Below are 17,788 nucleotides of genomic sequence, written 5' to 3'. Positions count from 1 at the left end.
ACGTCTCCATTCGTCCCTCCATTCACGCCTGTCGCGACACCACTGGAGGCGGGCTGCACGATGTTGGGGCGTGAGCGGAAGACGACCTAACGGTGTGCGGGACCGTAGCCCAGCTTCATGGAGACGGTTGCGAATGGTCCTCGCCGATACCCCAGGAGCAACAGTGTCCCTAATTTGCTGGGAAGTGGCGGTGCGGTCCCCTACGGCACTGCGTAGGATCCTACGGTCTTGGCGTGCATCCGTGCGTCGCTGCGGTCCGGTCCCAGGTCGACGGGCACGTGCACCTTCCGCAGACCACTGACAACGACATCGATGTACTGTGGAGACCTCACGCCCCACGTGTTGAGCAATTCGGCGGTACGTCCACCCGGCCTCCCGCATGCCCACTATACGCCCTCGCTCAAAGTCCGTCAACTGCACATACGGTTCACGTCCACGCTGTCGCGGCATGCTACCAGTGTTAAAGACTGCGATGGAGCTCCGTATGCCACGGCAAACTGGCTGACACTGACGGCGGCGGTGCACAAATGCTGCGCAGCTAGCGCCATTCGACGGTCAACACCGCGGTTCCTGGTGTGTCCGCTGTGCCGTGCGTGTGATCATTGCTTGTACAGCCCTCTCGCAGTGTCCGGAGCAAGTATGGTGGGTCTGACAAGTATGGTGGGTCTGACACACCGGTGTCAATGTGTTCTTTTTTCCATTTCCAGGAGTGTATTTTGGGGTAACTCTTCCTATTCTAAAAGGATATTTTTGGCTCAGAAACAGGCGCTATTCTGCAATGTTGTTTCTTGTTAATAATATCAGCTTATTCCCAAGAATAAGCAGCTTTCACTCAGCTAATACTCCGCAGAAATCCAACTTGCATTTGGATCGGACTTCCGCTTGTGCAAAAAGGTGTGCAGTATACTGCTGCATCCATTTTCAGTAAGCTACAACAAGAATTCAAAAATCTTAGCAGTAATCCACGCACTTTCAAATCGAAACTGAAGAGTTTCCTAATGGGTCACGCCTTCTATTCTGTTGAGAATTTCCTTGAAGAATCGAGCTGATTCTTATGTTATATTGTTGATTGCGTTTGCTTAAACTTATGACTTTTTTTGGGTTCATAAACATTTTAATTTTTATCGGTTATTACTTTTATGTTGTAATTTCATGTACTGACACGTTCCATGACATTGGAGGTTTGTTCCTCAGTTAGGTCCTAACTAACCAGACATCTAAGTAAATAAAAAATAAAAATCAAGTTGTGGTCATTTCTGGCTCGTACTTGCATTTAACAAAGAAGCGATTTATTCCGAACGCAGCTCCCGAGAGTGGCAGGCGTAGATGTACGTGGTAGTGGTATCGTTTGCGGGTTCGCTTTGTTTGCTTGGTGTTGGCATTAGCGCGTCCCAAGACATAAGTGTCATTTTTTCCCGAAATAACATATGTCTAACTTTTTGCTATTTGCCCTTAGTAACTCACATAATAAATATTATTGCAATTTAATTATGGGGACACGTGCTGACTCGATGCCAAACATGAGACATAAAAATTTGTACTGAGTGTAGGATTCTAGACTTTAATATTTGATAAATGAAACACCAATACGCCCATTTTTACTATTTAACATGTAATAAGCATTTTTAAATTTTCTTTTCATAGTGGGTTTTCGGCGGTCAGGATAAATATTCCACTGTTATTGTGCGCAACGTAACAGAAACTCCTTTTGTTCCTCGTTAACCGTGATGAAACGATTAAAATTCTGCACAGAGCTTAATTTCGGCCCGCACGTCCCTGTGAAGTTATTTTGAACGCGATGGAACAAGTCCACACCGCAGATATAAAATATACAGGTGTATTAAGTCGCAAAATTTGCCGCCACGGAAAGCAAACGAAATGGTTGGAAACTCCACAATAGACCTTTCAGCATAATAGTACGAATACGTTAAACTTCCTTGCGTTTTGACAGCTACTTATACTTATATTGTGGTGGTCACACTCTAAGTTTGTACAGACGAGATAAAATCAGAAATAATTATTTGTAATGTTCTGGCGTTCGAATGTTCTTAGCTGTGCACTATAGTATCTTCCAGGTAAAACCATTAGGATCTGGCGTGTCACGGCGTGACAACTTTTACCTACTGTGGATAAATGGATAAATTGCTATTATCGAGTATTTAATCACTGAACTGGTTTTATAGGTGAAATAACATTATTTAAAGGGCGTTCCGTTTCGCTAATAGTGCGTGTGCCAAAGATTGTTTACTAAACTCTTTTCATCATTCTATCCACATTCATCACATGTCCCCCAAATCTTGCCTTTTTAGTCTAATTTTCTGTTCCCTGGGCCTCTCGAATCCATCTCACCGCCTCTTTTTGGGATCAGTATTTTCTCTCTTCTTTCTATAACTGTTCTGCACTATATCTGCCTAGCGTTATCGTCTCAGCCGCATAAGTATCGCATTCTTCACCGTTGTTTTGAACTGTACGATCTTTGCGTCTGTTGTATATATTTCTGGTCATTCAGAAGGCTCATCTTCATCCTCTCTGTTATTCGCTCTTTCCTCCTGTTATGTATTCTCCCGAGTATTTAAATTTATACAATTTTTGCATGGTGTTCATTCCCTAGTCGTATTTAGTCTCTTTCTCTTACTCTATGTAATCCTCAGACACATCCTTCTCGCCATATTGTCGGGTTGTTTTTTTTTCATATTCTTCTGCTTCATATCGCTGTATCGCCCGAAAAGGATACAATCCATTTGGGTCCTAATGTTCTTTTTGCCCTCCACGTGTTTCTGCTATTCCAGTTTCATAGTTCATTCCTCTCTACTATCTGATCATGTCATCCAATGCTGCACTCAACATCGGCGATAATCGGTCTCTCTCGACTTGAAACCGGTCTTCATTCGAACTCGTCAAGTAGGGCTCTTCTGAATTTTATCCTTGCCTTTCTGCCGTTCGAATTTCCATTGTCAGATATCGTATAGTGTCATCCTTTGTAATTCAGGATCTTGCAAAGAATGTGTGTATGGAGGCATAGCCTTCGTAGAGTCCACTAAGACTATGTTTCTGTGGAGACATAGCCTTCGTGAAGCTTGCGCGCGCGTGAATTTTTCAGGGGCCAAATTGTTGAGGTCATCGGTCCCTAGACTTACACACTAATTAAACTAACTTCTGCGCACACACACACACACACACACACACACACACACACACACACACGCCTGAGGGTGGACTCGAACCCCCGACGGGAGAGGCCGCGCAATCTGTGACATGGTGCCTCAAACCACGCGGCCACTCCGCGCGGCTTCGTGAAGTCCACGAAGGCTGGTACCGACATTTTATTATTTAAGGTCCTCTGTTCTCTCAACTGTTTGAGGGTAAATACGTTATACGCATCCTCGTCCCTTTCTTAATCTGATTTGATAGTCTCCAACTATAGTAGACTTTTGTCTACTGTCATCAGTTGCAGTTTCGACAGCACATTGTAACCGACGTCTAGTAGTGATATTGAAACTTCCGGGCTTTGTGGCAGAGCGGAACTCGTACCCAGGACCTCTGTCTTTCGCGGGCAAGTGCTCCCAGAGGTACGAAGGCAGCATATGAGGTACTGGCGGAAGTGAAGCTGTGTGGACGGGCCGTGTCGTGTTTGTGCAACTCAGTGGTGAGCACGTGCTCACAGAAAAACTAAGGTCCGGGCTCGAGTCCCGTTCAAGCCCACAGTTTTACTGTGCTAGGAAGTGTATCAGCACACACTACGCTGTAGGGCGAAACCTATTTTCTCTGAAGTTGTTTGCATCCTTCTCCTTTTAAATGTACTGTCAATATGATCTCATTCTTCTATTCTCTTTTCACCTGCCTCGAGATGACAGGGTGTTCGTGTTGTCCTCATCATTTCATCATCATTCATGAAAGTGGCGAGATTGGGCTGAGCACATGTTCGGAATTTGTACGGGCGCTGATAACCGCGCAGTTGAGCGCCCCACAAACCAAACATCTTCTTCTTCTTCTCCTTCTTCTATTCTCCGGGTAAGTTTTTTGCCTTTCAAATCTGGCTGAAAACTGGGGTCATATTGTCTACCGCTTTGTCACCTTCCCGTTTCATCATTTCGGCTGCTATCCCGTCTTCGCCAGTTGCCTTATTTTTTAGGTCGCTTATTAGCTGAGGTGCCTCGTTCCTGGTTGTGAGTTGTGAATTATCTCTTCTGTGTCTGGCACCAATTCCAGGTCGTCTCCAGGCGGTTTTCCAGTTACAGGCAGTGAAAGTACTCAGCATGTATCGTACAATTCCCTTCCTCACCAACGGTCAGTTCCCCTTTCTTATCTCTTTTGAACAGTTCTCTACGTTACCAGTCAGATTCTTTTTTGAATTAAAAAAAAAACGAACTACTACTATTTTTACTAAATTTGTCCTCGATGTCGTCTTAATTCCTGCATCATCTTCATCATTTGTCTTTTGATCCATCTTATCTTTCCGGCAGCTTCCTTTTTTTAATCCTAGGAAAATCTCGAATTTTTCAGAGATTTTCATATTGTTTCAGACACTCAGGCTTTTCTACCGTTCTCTACTCTTCTCTTACAGACCGTGTTCCATCACCATTGTTTCGTCTTATTTTTCTTCCCCAACAGTTCAGCTAGTTTCCTCATGTTCAGTTTCATGTTTTCCAATTCGTTGTATGTTTGTTTCCTCCTCATGTTTGTTTTGAGTATTAATTTCTCTGTGTTGATGTTTCGAATTGCCCTCTTCATCTGTAGATGTCTATCCTGTTGGAATCCAACTGCACCTTACTACTTTAAGACCGTGATCCAATTCTCTATTTGAGTTCTTCTTGATCTTTACAATCTCATTAGTATTACTCTTCTGTTTATTCTGTGAAGAACCTATAGGGATTTGATCAGGACATGGAGCCTTATCTAATTTCAGCGTTTTTAGCTGTTATTCAGTGCTGCTGAAACAGTCCGCATCACTTACGTTTGCGGTGGTGCGAGAAGTAAGCTGGGGCAAGGCTTCTGTATATTGCTTAGGAGGAAAAAAAAAAAAAAAAAAAGAAGTTCAGAATTTCTGTTTTTGCTTTTCTATCCTCACTTTAAATTCTTGTGCCTGAACGTTAACTGTGGCGCCACAGAATTTCCTCCGTTTTTTCATAGGGTTGCCACCTCTCCCGGTTTTGTAGGGATCGACCCTACTTTTTTGTAACTGTCGTATGCTTATGCATGAGTATGATGGTACACCCTCAGGTACCTATTTTTTGCTTGCTTTTACAGGTTTACTTTTTATATAAATTGCATAATTTCATGTTCTTAAATTCTCACATTGTAGGAAATACTGGAACAAAATGGTTCAAATGGCTCTAAGCACTAGGGGACTTAACATCTGAGGTCATCAGTCCCCTAAAACTTAGAACTACTTAAACCTAACTAACCTAAGGACATCACACACATCCATGCCCGAGGCAGGATTCGAACCTGCGACCGTAGCAGCAGCGCGGTTCCGCACTGAAGCGCCTGGAACCGCTCGGCCACAGCGGTCGGCTACTGCAACAAGCCACAAGTTTTGGCTGGTTGCAGTATTTCCTATAGTGTAATTTACGAAAACAGCTGCGGTTTTCTAGAAGAAAAATGGATAAAACTTAATTCATAATCTCACTCTTGTTAGCAAAAGCCAATATGCGTAAAATACATGGGAGAGGAACTAAACAACGGGTTTAAAAGTCAGTTGTTTTGCTGCTTCGTTTTAATAATAGTATTGAAGAGGGAGTTGTATTTATGGAGTCATCGTGTGGATTATTGAGATGAGTCGTACTTTCGCTGTTCCGTAAGGGCAAAACGATAGTACGGTATTTTTAGAGTTTTCCGGTCTGGTTCGTATTTAAAATGTTAGATAGATTAAGTGGAAATACAAAGAGCACAACAGATAACAAGCACACCTGGAAGTTCCAGCCGCAGTCCCATTGATTTTCACTACTGTATCAGGAGAACAATTAAATTTTAAGTATTTTAAGTTTCAAGTGTGGAATTTGTAGTTCATTTTGGGTGTGAGAATAAAAATTGACACAACGTTACTAAGAATTGCGCATTAAATGTATTAAGTGCTGCCTTTTGTTGGAAGTGTCCCGTTTTTGATTTGGCAAAGATGGCAGTGTCCAGACTTTTGAGTTGCCAAAGGTGGTAACTTTAGTTTTGAGAGGTTTTTCGATAATAATCTGGTACGGTAGTTATTGAAGGTTTCACGCATTGCCTTTTTGACAGCCACACACGCTTCATTAAGCATGTCTACAGAACTTTGCTATGTTTTAGACTTGTTATGTAGTAGATGTTCTTACATGGACTTGCCAAACCATATGTTGGTCAGTTATTCTTCTCAAATTGAACCATAGCTCTTCTACATGCTAGCCCAGAGCTAAAAATGTTTCATGAGGTAAGACACTGCTGCCTCGTTTATCTAGCTCACTGAACCTGTAAATCTTTCTACAGTACTAATGTCAGCTGCTCTTTGTATTTCGGCAGTCTTCGGTGCTATAGCCGTCTTTTGGTCACTGATGAGTTTGAACGTGGACATCCTGAAAGAGATTAAGTCTGTTTGCCTGTAGGTCAAAATTGTTTCTGTCCTGAGTGGTCTTCCAAACGCTCTCTCCTAGGTGATTTTCAGAGATGGAATTTAGAATTGTTTCGCTAGCGCCCTGCTGCTCTCACCACTCCGAAACCTGTGGCTGCCCAAACTGATAGTTGGACGATTGATCTCCTGCATAATTGAAAAATCTACCTACGAGTAAATTGAGATCCGGTTAGTAACCCTGCCAAAGATAATTTATCGTGAATTCAGTTGGTTGCTCTTGTCATTGGCGGTCGCAAAACTTTGCGACGTTTCAGTATGTTAAACAGTCGCTTTACGATCATTAAAGCTCGCACCCCACGATGAGAAATTTTAGCTAAACCCAGAAAACATCTACTTATTCATAGTAATTTGCTGTATTTCAGTAACTGAGAGACGTGACGTAATCGTAAAATACAACTTACAACGAAGATTTATTATAATTATTATCGGAGTAATTGCATATTATTCTGCGTTTTTCGTGCTCATTGACCGTGCTCCACGAAATCACTTAGCAAACGACCCGCTTCTACGCAGCCATACTCCAAAGCCATATTGTCGTTCCGCGACGACAATGGCTTAATTCGCAAATCGCGCTGCAGCTAGAAAGTAAGTATCAGCGCAAGAAAATGTACACTGCCGCGTAGTGCTATTTGAAAAAAGTTGCATGAATATCCAGTAAGATTTCCAACCGATGTAAACATTGTCAAACTGCTTTAAATATTCAGAAATGCAAGATTGTGCCCTTCATCTGCTGTGACTACATCAGTCAGTCACAACTGGACTCGGCCGACTGATAAAAGAACGTAATGTAACAATTTGTAGGAATGAGAAATGGAGTGTCACATAGACTGACTCGTAGATGAAGCCGATGGCAAAGTTCGGTTTATTAACAGAACACTGACAAATGCAATCTACAAACGAAATTGTCTATAAAACAACTCCTGTAATGTTAATAAAGTTTGTGGGAAGCGTACCGTATAGAACCAACGGATTGTGTGTTACAAGTGTTCTAGGGATGGCGTCAAAGAATCGCTGAAAAACCTGAAGGTGCGGGCGCTTGAAGATACACGGGACAAATACATTGATGTGACCACCGCCTGGGTCAACGCCCAGTAACCACTCCCAAAGGGCAGGTGGCAGCAGTAGCTGTGGAGGGTATGTAAAGCGTGTCTTGGAAACGCGGTAGACAGAGCGATTTATTTGACGCCCAAAAGGAATTATCATTGGCTTTCAGGGCAAGGGTGTATTTCCGAAGCGGCTGAGTTTGTAAACTGTTCGCATGCCGCCCTGGTTAAAGTATACCATGCATCCCAAAAAAGCGCTGACCAAAACCGGCGCTGAATTAACTGTGGTGCACCACGGTACATAGACGACAGGGGTGAACAGCAGCTGCAGAGATCTGTACGGGCCAATAGGCGTGCAACTGTTAAACAACTCGTCGCACAGATGAACCAAGGTGCCAAAAGTGTCTGCTCAATAACCGTTCAGTGAACATTGTTGCGTATTTGCGTAAGCGGCAAGCGTATGGTTCATGCACCCATACTGAGTGCTGTTCATCAGCGATGAAGGCTGGAATTTGCACACTAATACCGCAACTCCTCGTCTAGTGAGGGGCGACAGGTGGCCTTCCCAGATGAATCACTTTCATGCTCCACCGGCGTGAAAAATCTGAAATAAAACACTTTGCAGTCTTCGGAAGGATCCAGACCAGAGGAGGGAGCGTAGGGGTCTGGAGGATGTTTTCGTGGCATTCCCTGGGTGATGTCGTCATTCTGGAAGGCACAACAGATCAACAAGTATAAATCTGTCGGTCCCTACATGCAATTTTGTTTCCTTTGCACGAACCGAGCAAGGTGGCGCAGTGGTTAGCATACTGGACTCGTATCCTGGAGGAAGACGATTCAAACCCATGTCCGGCAGTCCTGATTTAGGTTTTCTGTGAGTTCCCTAAATCGCTTCAGGCAAATACCGGAATGGTTCCTTTGAAAGCGCACGGCCGACTTCTTTCCACATCCTTCCCTAATCCGATGGCACCGATGACCTCACTGTTCGGTCCCCTCCGCCAAACCAACCAACCAACCTACCTACCTACCACGGCACGATAGTATCTACCAGGAGGGCAATGCTACGTGCCTCACAGCTCGCAGAGCACATACGTGGTTCGAACAGCACCAGCATGAGTGTACCGTACTCCCTTGTCCACCAAACTGCCTGCATTTAAACCGAATCGAGAATCTGTGTGACCACTTCGATCGGGCTGTTCGCGCCATGGATCATCAACTGAGAAATATAGCGCAGCTGGCTGCGGCGCTTGAGTCTGCATGGCTGCACAGCCCTGTTGGTATCTTCCAGACCCTCATTGCCTCTCTTCCTGCACATCTTGCAGTGGACCGCGCTGCGAAAGTAGGTTTTCAGGCTTCTGACAGGTGGTCACATCAACGTGACTGGACAGTACACCAGGTGTAGAAGTATGAAACCAGAATTTGGTTGCAATATTTACGTCTGTTGTTTGAAACTGATAAACCATATTTTATTCAAAATAATCTCCATTGTTATTTATACATTTCACCCACCTCTCCGCTAGGCTATGAACGCCACGCCAAAAGAAGTTGTTCTTTTGAAGCGAACCAGTTAGCGCGCCATTTTCGTACGTTTTCATACGAATTGTAGCGTTGTTCAGCGGGAGCGTGTCCCAGTGATGCAAATAGATTATAATCGGACGGAGCCAAGTTTGAAGAGTAAATCGCATGCTGTAGTATTTCCTAAATAGACGCCCCAATCGTTTTCGTGACCCGCTTTGGTGTGTGTGATGAGGCGTTACCATGAAGCAATAAGACTGCGTTGCCTTTTTCCATATTCGGGTCGTTCTTCAAGTAATGCTCGATTTAAATCGATCATTTGTTGTTGGTAGCGATCAGTGCTAACGGTTTCACCAGGTTTTAGCAGCTCATAATAGATAACACCCTTCTGATCCCATCAAACACAGAGCATTGTCTTCTTTCCAAAGCGATTTGATCTTGCAATCGATGAACATTGTTTGCCTGTATTCACCCATCATTTACGACGCTTAATATTCTCAAAATATATCCATTTTTCATCACCTTTACCTATTCGATGGGGAAACGACTTTCTTTCGTACCTGGCGAGCACCATTTCGCAAGTGGTCTTCCGATTTGCTTGCTGTCTTTCATTCAGTTCTTGCGGAAACCATTTTCCCACTTTCTGCACCGTTCCCATAGCTTTCAGCCGAAGAGGAACGGTTTTATGCGTCACATTAAATTGTTTCGCGCGTTCCTGTTAAATTTGAGCGTTATCTTCATCCAGTGAGGCCTGCAATTCGTTGTCTTCGATCATTTTCGATGGCTTCCCGCGCTGGTCGTTCCCACGTAAAAATCAGCAGTTTTGAATTTTTTGAACCACTGGAAACACTGTTTTCCCAAGAGCATGTTCGCCGAAAGTTTCGACATGCATTCGATGCGATTCTGCAGCAGTTTTCTTCAAATGATAACCGAAAACTAGTGCTGTCCGCAAATCGTGGTTCGTAGGCGCAAAACTCGACATGTTTACGGGATTGAAACAGATACCGATGTATAGAAATTGGGCTACTGTATGTTGACATTTGTCGTCGGCCGTTACAGGATGCAGATTGCGCTGCAGACGCGGTCTCACGGGCCCTAGTGTCGGCTACCACCATCTATAGGGAAATTCTGGCTTCATACTTGTACATCTAGTATATTCCAATTACCCTGCGAAAGGAACTGTAATATGTAGTACAATGGGAAATACGCTCTGCCACACAAATCAGTGGTGTTTGCAGAGTATGTATACACGTACAGATGGGAATATCACCAGTTCTCATGAATAATACATACAAGTATTCGGCTGGGGTGGCCGAGCGGTTCTAGGCGCTATAGTCTGGAACCGCGCGACCGCTACGGTCGCAGGTTCGAATCCTGCCTCGGGCATGGATGTGTGTGTTGTCCTTAGGTTAGTTAGGTTTAAGTAGTTCTAAGTTCTAGGGGACTGATGACCTCAGAAGTTAAGTCCCATAGTGCTCAGAGCCATTTTATCTTAAAGGGACCACGTGTCTTTATAGAAAAAATACTTACAATTTACAGAAAAATAACGCCGTACTGTCACAGACGCCTGCAAAATTATTAAATGAGTGGGTTAAGATACGTGACTTGGGTCTTAGACTGATCCAAGAGAAATTAGATATCTTTCCTCACCTGTTCCAATTACGACGCGAATTCGAACAACGCGCTAGCATTTCTCCAATGCAATGTAACTCCAAAATGCCTCATGTTAATAAACTCTAAAAGTCGAGTAACAATTACGCAAATGCAGCGCGAGCAAGGAACCATCACATCAAATTCCTGGACGACGTAACTACAGCGCACCAGATGGAATTGTTCGCGGTGGCAGGTGGAAGACGAAGTGCCTTTTTCCAGTTTATCACGCCGTACTAGCGAAGTAAGTCTCCGCACCAAGCAAGAATATTGGATCGCTAGATTCGACGTTCGAAGTATTGGATACACACATCCGTTGCAGTTTCCATACAAAGATGGGGCTAATCTAGTAGGTGGAAATATTGACTATAAGTTCTTTGAATCATAGAGGTGCTTAGAAACTCGCGTATAAATACATAATGCTCGTTTACAGCAGACGCCTTTCACCCTCCTGGATACCTTGGTTGGAGCCGTGAGATTGGAGGTAGTTGTGATATGTTTCTGGAACACACAACAACATGAAGGGTCAGTGTGTATGGATCAGTATCTGTTTGAGCCATAAGTCTGGGGTTTTCAAGGCTTTTTTCATTGTCTGTAGTTTTAAGTGATGCTAGGTTAAATAAACTGTCACCTAGTTTTCCAGGAACTTGTAAAGCGCCCCAAACGCCTTCAGCTCGAAAAAGCGCATCACTTGTTTATATCACCTCAACTTACTATCGATGCTAATGTTTTGAATGAGTGAAGAGTTTAAGAGGCTTGTAAGGTTTTCTTATATTTTTTGTGTTAAAATGTTGATGTGACAGCTAATGTTAGAGAAAAGCTGTGTACTATCAAGGCAGCGAGTCTGCAACGCCCAGCCGACTGCTGTATCGCGGTGTGCGGCAAAGACAACTACGGAGCAGCCGGCCAATAGAAATCTTTACCGGCGACTGCTAAAAAGAAACACTTAACTGTTAGAGAGAAAAGGCGTGATGTGTTCGTTCGCAGAGAATGGTTCTTGGCTTTACCGTTTTGAATTTGAGTTCAGCATCCGAATATTGTTAGAGTAGTGAGCCTCGAGACATTCGCAAGTGTGTGAGATCGGCTGATACGTACGATGCGTGAATTAGTCTGTGAGGGGATAGTACTCAAGTGTGTTCAAAGCAGTTCTAAGTCATTTAGAAAAATATTTTGAGAAGATCATCAGCTTGTGTAGAAAATGATTACTTCGCCGATTTTGGTAGTGTATGCTCGCCAGGTATAGGAAAAGGTTCGATTTATTGAAGTGTGAGATTAGTTTCTCCTAATTATGATTAATGTGCTGCTTAATGGCCACGCGTTCGTACGCGAAACGTGTTTCAATATCTATGCGAAATTTTCCGTTGGATAGCGTATGAGAAGACACGTGTTTACGCGAATTTGTTTAGTTATTTTTTGGTTGAGGATTTACGTACTAAGGGATAGTAGCGTTGCATTACATTACTGTGGTTGTATAGGTGTACGCAAGCACTGAGGAATAGTGACTTAGCGATATTTGGATAGGATTTATTGTATGACTTCGTGGTGAGTGTCGTAATATCAAATTCCAGATGCACTCAATGTGTAGTCCATATTAAAGAGAACGGACGTCCAACGTAATATTTATTGAGAAACAATCAGAAGTTTATTGAGAATGATAGCATTTCCCCTTGTTTCTAAACGACAAACAATGAACTACTTATTAGAGAACACGCCAATTCTTTCTAAAAGAGATAGCGCTGATCGATGATGATGATGACGATGATGATGATGATGATGTTTGGTTTGGGGGGCGCTCAACTGCGCGGTTATCAGCGCCCGTACAATTTCTCAACCTTTGCTCAGCCCAATTTCGCCACTTTCCTGGATGATGATTGAATGATGACAACACAAACACCCAGTCATCTCGAGGCAGGTGAAAATCCCTGACCCTGCCGGGAATCGAACCCGGGACCCCGTGTTGGGGAAGCGAGAACGCAACCGCTGCTGTTTCGAGTTTTAAATATCAGTGGGTCGTGGAAGTCAATGCATGAAGTGGTTGAGCTTCTTTGGTTATTTAAAGTTCACATAGTTGAAAAGTGGAGATGACATTCGGGTTTTTTTGCTTCATTTTTTGTTACAAAGCCGGCCGTTGTGGCCGAGCGGTTCTAGGCGCTTCAGTCTGGAACCGCGCGACCGCTACGGTCGCAGGTTCGAATCCTGCCTCGGGCATGGATGTGTGTGATGTCCTTAGGTTAGTTAGGTTTAAGTAGTTCTAAGTTCTAGGGGACTGATGACCTCAGATGTTAAGTCCCATAGTGCTCAGAGCCATTTTTTGTTACAATTCCGTTTACTGAGGTTTTGAATAGAGAACCAGTACTTGTAAAGTAAAACGCCGACTTGTACCTGTAAACGAATTAATGGCAGGAGATAAAAAATTAACTGTTTTGAACTGAAAAGTCCGTATCCGACTTGTCCCTTTTCGTAAACTATTACAAGAAAAATATTCAAAAATTTATTTCAAAGCAAAGATATCTCGAATATATATATTTTCCTATCGGAGTAAATTCAAAGGCCAATAAAGTAAAAGACGGGCAGATAGGTAAAAGCAAAGCTCAAAGAAATGAAAATCCTATAGAGAAGGAATAGTATTTTTCAGTTAATAACTTTCAACGAAAAGAAAGATTGTTAATTTTCCTTTAGGGAAAGCAAGTTTGTTTTGTTGACACGTGGTTAATTATAAATGGAAAGTCGTTCCATTTAATTCTGAAAAGTTGAGATTGACGTAATAGTTTATTACGATAAAATTTAAATAGCCCATGATATTATTGTAACAAGCCCTACTTCGAGGTTATCGTTGATTGACAACGAGAGATAAACAATATTAAATTTATCTTGCCTTGTGAACGTATTCTCCAATTTACATAAAAACTTATAACGCGCACACTTTTGTTTGAATATACGATTATTCGTTGAAGATTTAAAAGAGGAGAAACTACAAGAGGTAACGGGTCTATATGATATATTCATCAGGTATATACGAAAGCTGTCGTTCTTGGTACTTGTGTTGTTGAGAAAGTGTTCAGTTGTGTTGTCAGAGTACACGGAGTAAGCTTCACTATAGGTTGCTGTTATTGGTAAAGTAAATATATCACTCGTACTCCCCGTAGATTCTCGCATTTAGTATTTTTCAGGTGACTGATACTAGCTTTGGTGGTGGTTTATCTTTCGAACATAGTGAACCCTGATAGTCAGATGCCTTGTTGTAGTTAGTATCCGGATAGTTACCACTGACCGTTGAACCACGAGAAGTGTTATTGTGTCCATCATTTTGTACATAGTGATGTCGTAGCGAGCTGTAGTGTGACATATAGTGTGGGAAGCTGACTATCAAATTTTACGTAACGTCGTACAGACGATTATTTCAAGTCACACAGATTACGTCGTTGAGTGTAGGCAAGGTCTTGTCAGTACAATTTATTGTAGCATTACGAAAGTGAGCTACATAGTGTCCTATTTTGCTTTTCACCTAGGTATTGCAGTGCTCTTAGAGCCTGTTCATATAGTACATCTACTCGTTAATGGTATCTGAAGGGTAGCGCAATACAAGCGCAAAAGCTGCTGGTAAGTAACTGAACAAATTCACAGAACTCCTTAAGCTTCTCTGTCCGAACTTTCTGGATAGTAAAGTAGTTCAAAATACTCAATACTGTGCTTTCTACATTGATCGGTAAAGTATCTGCACCATTCTGGAGACAGTTGTGCAGAGTATGAGCCGGACATCCACCTCTTACCAGCTTTTTATCCGTTGACTAGTGAGGTGCGGTCTCCCATACCGATTGATAATTCTAAAGTTTTATGCTGGCAATTTGTTTCGCGTTTGCTGACCTCCCACTTCTGTCTACCTTATGCACTAACGTCCTTGAGCATTGTTAAGGTTTCAGCTGTCACAAAGTGAGAACTGTAGCATTGTTATTCACACGTGCCGTCTGGGTGGCGCACCTCACAAGCTACGTTATGTCGAGTGGAGGTAAGCCCATGCCTAACAGCATTCATCAAAGTCATCCAGACTTCGTTTCTGTAGCACAATCGTGGCCGAGTGCCCAAGTGATGTTGACGAGTGCGTGGAAGACCTCTGCATGAAGGTATGTGAAGATAATTCAGATTCTGAAATTTCTGGTGAGGAAGGGGATGACGTTGAAATGTTCATAGTAGGGCTTCTTATCAAAAAGAAGCCTAGTTTCAGTAGTCTTATCAAATTTTTATCACAACATAGGTATAAAATGGTTCAGTTGCATCCATTCATCTCTAAATATCGAGTCAATTACTTAATATTTTTACTAGCCACTTAGTAAAAAGGTTGGAATGAATGAGTAATGTTCTCTTAAATTTTTGTGTTTAAATTAAAACAAGTTATATGAAGCATACATACATAGTTTTTGTCAACATATACTATATTATTTGTTGGTGATAGTAACTTAGTACTATTCTGTATAGCCAGGATATCAGATTCGAGATTTCTATAAATCAGAGGAAAAATAAAGCAATGCAGTCTGGTAGGCCTATCCTCACAAGCTATGTCCCAATATAAGTATTTCACAAGTTACGGGTAAAGTTACGTTCCAGTGATGAAAATCTTGCTTCCTGCCGGACGAGCAACATTATCAGAAGTGTCTAACTCAAGGCCTTTTGTCTTACTGTCAGTATTCCACCAGATTAAATATTGTACGATTCAGTAAATAATTTGAGAGATATATCTGACTTGCGTTAGTAGCCAAACCGAAATACAGTATACTTTCATTAAACATCTAGTAATCGCAAGTAGATTGAGGAGCCCTAGTATTGCATCTGTTTTTATCCTACCACAGTTTGTGTGTCTAGCAACCAGAGAGTCAGAAAACAATACTAAATTTTGACGTACACTCCACTGATTTCAAAGACACTGTGGCTTACAGTGTGACACACCATAGTCGCCTTTGCAGCTTGAATTTTCTTCTGAACTGGTGAACTTCTTTCTACTAAAAAGCATAAGATATTAAATGAAAAGAATTCTGGAAAATTGTTCTTGGTTTTCACTATTCAGGCATTTCTCAATATCCCGCACTTCCTTAAACATGGATATTTTTGCCTTAATTCATCTGAAAAGTTGGAGTTCTTCCTGTTTCCACTGTTATAACACTACCCAGCTGCTCTGAAAACATTTTAATACCTTATCGTTCGTAATTGGAGGCATATAAAAAATTCAAGGAAATACACACACAGCTCACTGTTAGTGTTAAACTGCAATTTTGCGACGGTGCGAGGTGACGCATTAACATAAATGCTCGCATTCGAGAGAACGGCGGTTCAGTTGCTCGAGAAAGGCGAGTCACTTTCGGAAATTAATAGAAACAAACAAGATAATGATATTTTTTGTTCCTTATCATACGACACTCTAATTCAAACTGTCCATGAACCATTTAATATAGATGTACCGCTTGAAAACGTTTCTCTAACGCTTCAATGATTTCTGGCACATGTGTTTGAAATTTAAATTGTTTCATTGTTAAAATAATCAAAGCGCGCGTTCTTAACAGGAGAGAAATTAAATAAGAATCTTAAAAATCAGTTTAAACATTGTACCTCTTAAATTTGGATAGAACAAAATTCTGGACATTTTACGAGGTCACTTGTTGGACACAAACAAAATAAGACAATATGAAGACATTCTTCTATCGCCGGACGGGTTGTAACCCTAGCAACAGGTAAATATATATGACTGACTCGTGACATTAATATATTCTTGTTATGAGATGCATCTACATTCATGTGGGCACATGAAGAATAAAGCCCGAAACAGGCTAGCAGTGCTATTGAAGCGTATTTTAACCAAAAAGCCTGGCGGAAACGATATCTTTCATATTTGACTACTTGTACACTGTCGTAAATCGCAGACGCAACTAAACATGTATACCACGAAAACACCACAAAACAGAGTACATAGCAGGATTTAGAGCTCATGTGCATCGCAATAAGATAGCGTGATTCCTCTTGAAAAACTAATTACTAGTATTGGACAACTGACGATGAAAATCACTGTTCGTTTTGCCAGTACGTATTACAGAACAAATGAGACGTGCATTTCGTATAAATTCTATGCAGTTACAAAATTTCAGAGCAGATTTTGTTGCTTACCAGCAATAAAAATTTACGGGCTCAGCCGGGATTTGAACCCGGGACCTCCTGCACCCAAAGCAGGAATCATACCCCTAGACCACTGAGCCGCTTGAGTTAGTACAATTTGGGTACGGTATAGATCTTCTATGTGTTGTTTGTTAAAACTCACTTGTAGCAATTTATAATGAAAATAATAATTTGTTTATTATGTATATAAATTCCAAACAAGACATTTTGAGAAATACGTCAGTCGCACATTCGAGTACGTTGCCTTCATTAACGCGCAGCAGAGTTGGAATCTTCAATTTTCGTTTCGCATCATCGCTGATGTTATTTATTAGTTTATTGCTTAAACAGCCGATAAACTGCAAAGTTCCAACACGTTTTTCAAATGATGCTATCACTCTCCACAGTAGAAGTTTTCAATTACCATGTAGAGAATGAGTAATGTGTTCATCAAGCCAATGTTTCATTCCCCCATTAGTTCTTACGGTATTCTCTTTCAAGTAATTATTACATAAACATGGATACAATATTTCGCTGTTGTCTTCATTAGAGGCTACCAATAATAAGATAAACAAAATCACGAGCTTTGCTGTAACATATCGCGGAAGGAAGTTAACTCCACATCAAATGCCCTTCAGATCAGATTCATTAAGCTGCATGTCTGTTCTTAAATCAGCAGCGTGTACTACAGAATTCCGAAGGCACGAAATACTTCGTTTCCAAAGACTGTAGCGTTCTAAAACATTTTGTTTGTCTGTATCAACAGCAACGCGTAACGCCGAATAAAAATATTTTGTCTTCGAAAAGTTTTGAGAATAGTTTCTAAGTTCACTTCTGTTCTCTC

At 41.9% G+C, this 17,788-nt stretch overlaps 1 non-coding gene across 1 annotated transcript; it reads right to left on the bottom strand.

The window, feature by feature from the left end:
• Positions 1 to 16,973: 16,973 nt before the first annotated feature.
• On the bottom strand, positions 16,974 to 17,045 carry Trnap-ugg. The gene has a single exon. It is a non-coding gene; the product is annotated as a tRNA-Pro (tRNA).
• Positions 17,046 to 17,788: the final 743 nt, after the last annotated feature.

The sequence above is a fragment of the Schistocerca piceifrons genome, chromosome 7 (genome assembly GCF_021461385.2).
Source record: "Schistocerca piceifrons isolate TAMUIC-IGC-003096 chromosome 7, iqSchPice1.1, whole genome shotgun sequence".
In the NCBI taxonomy this organism is placed as follows: domain Eukaryota; kingdom Metazoa; phylum Arthropoda; class Insecta; order Orthoptera; family Acrididae; genus Schistocerca; species Schistocerca piceifrons.
The sequence above is the reverse complement of the archived record's forward strand: the minus strand, read 5'-3'. Positions and strand labels throughout refer to the sequence as shown.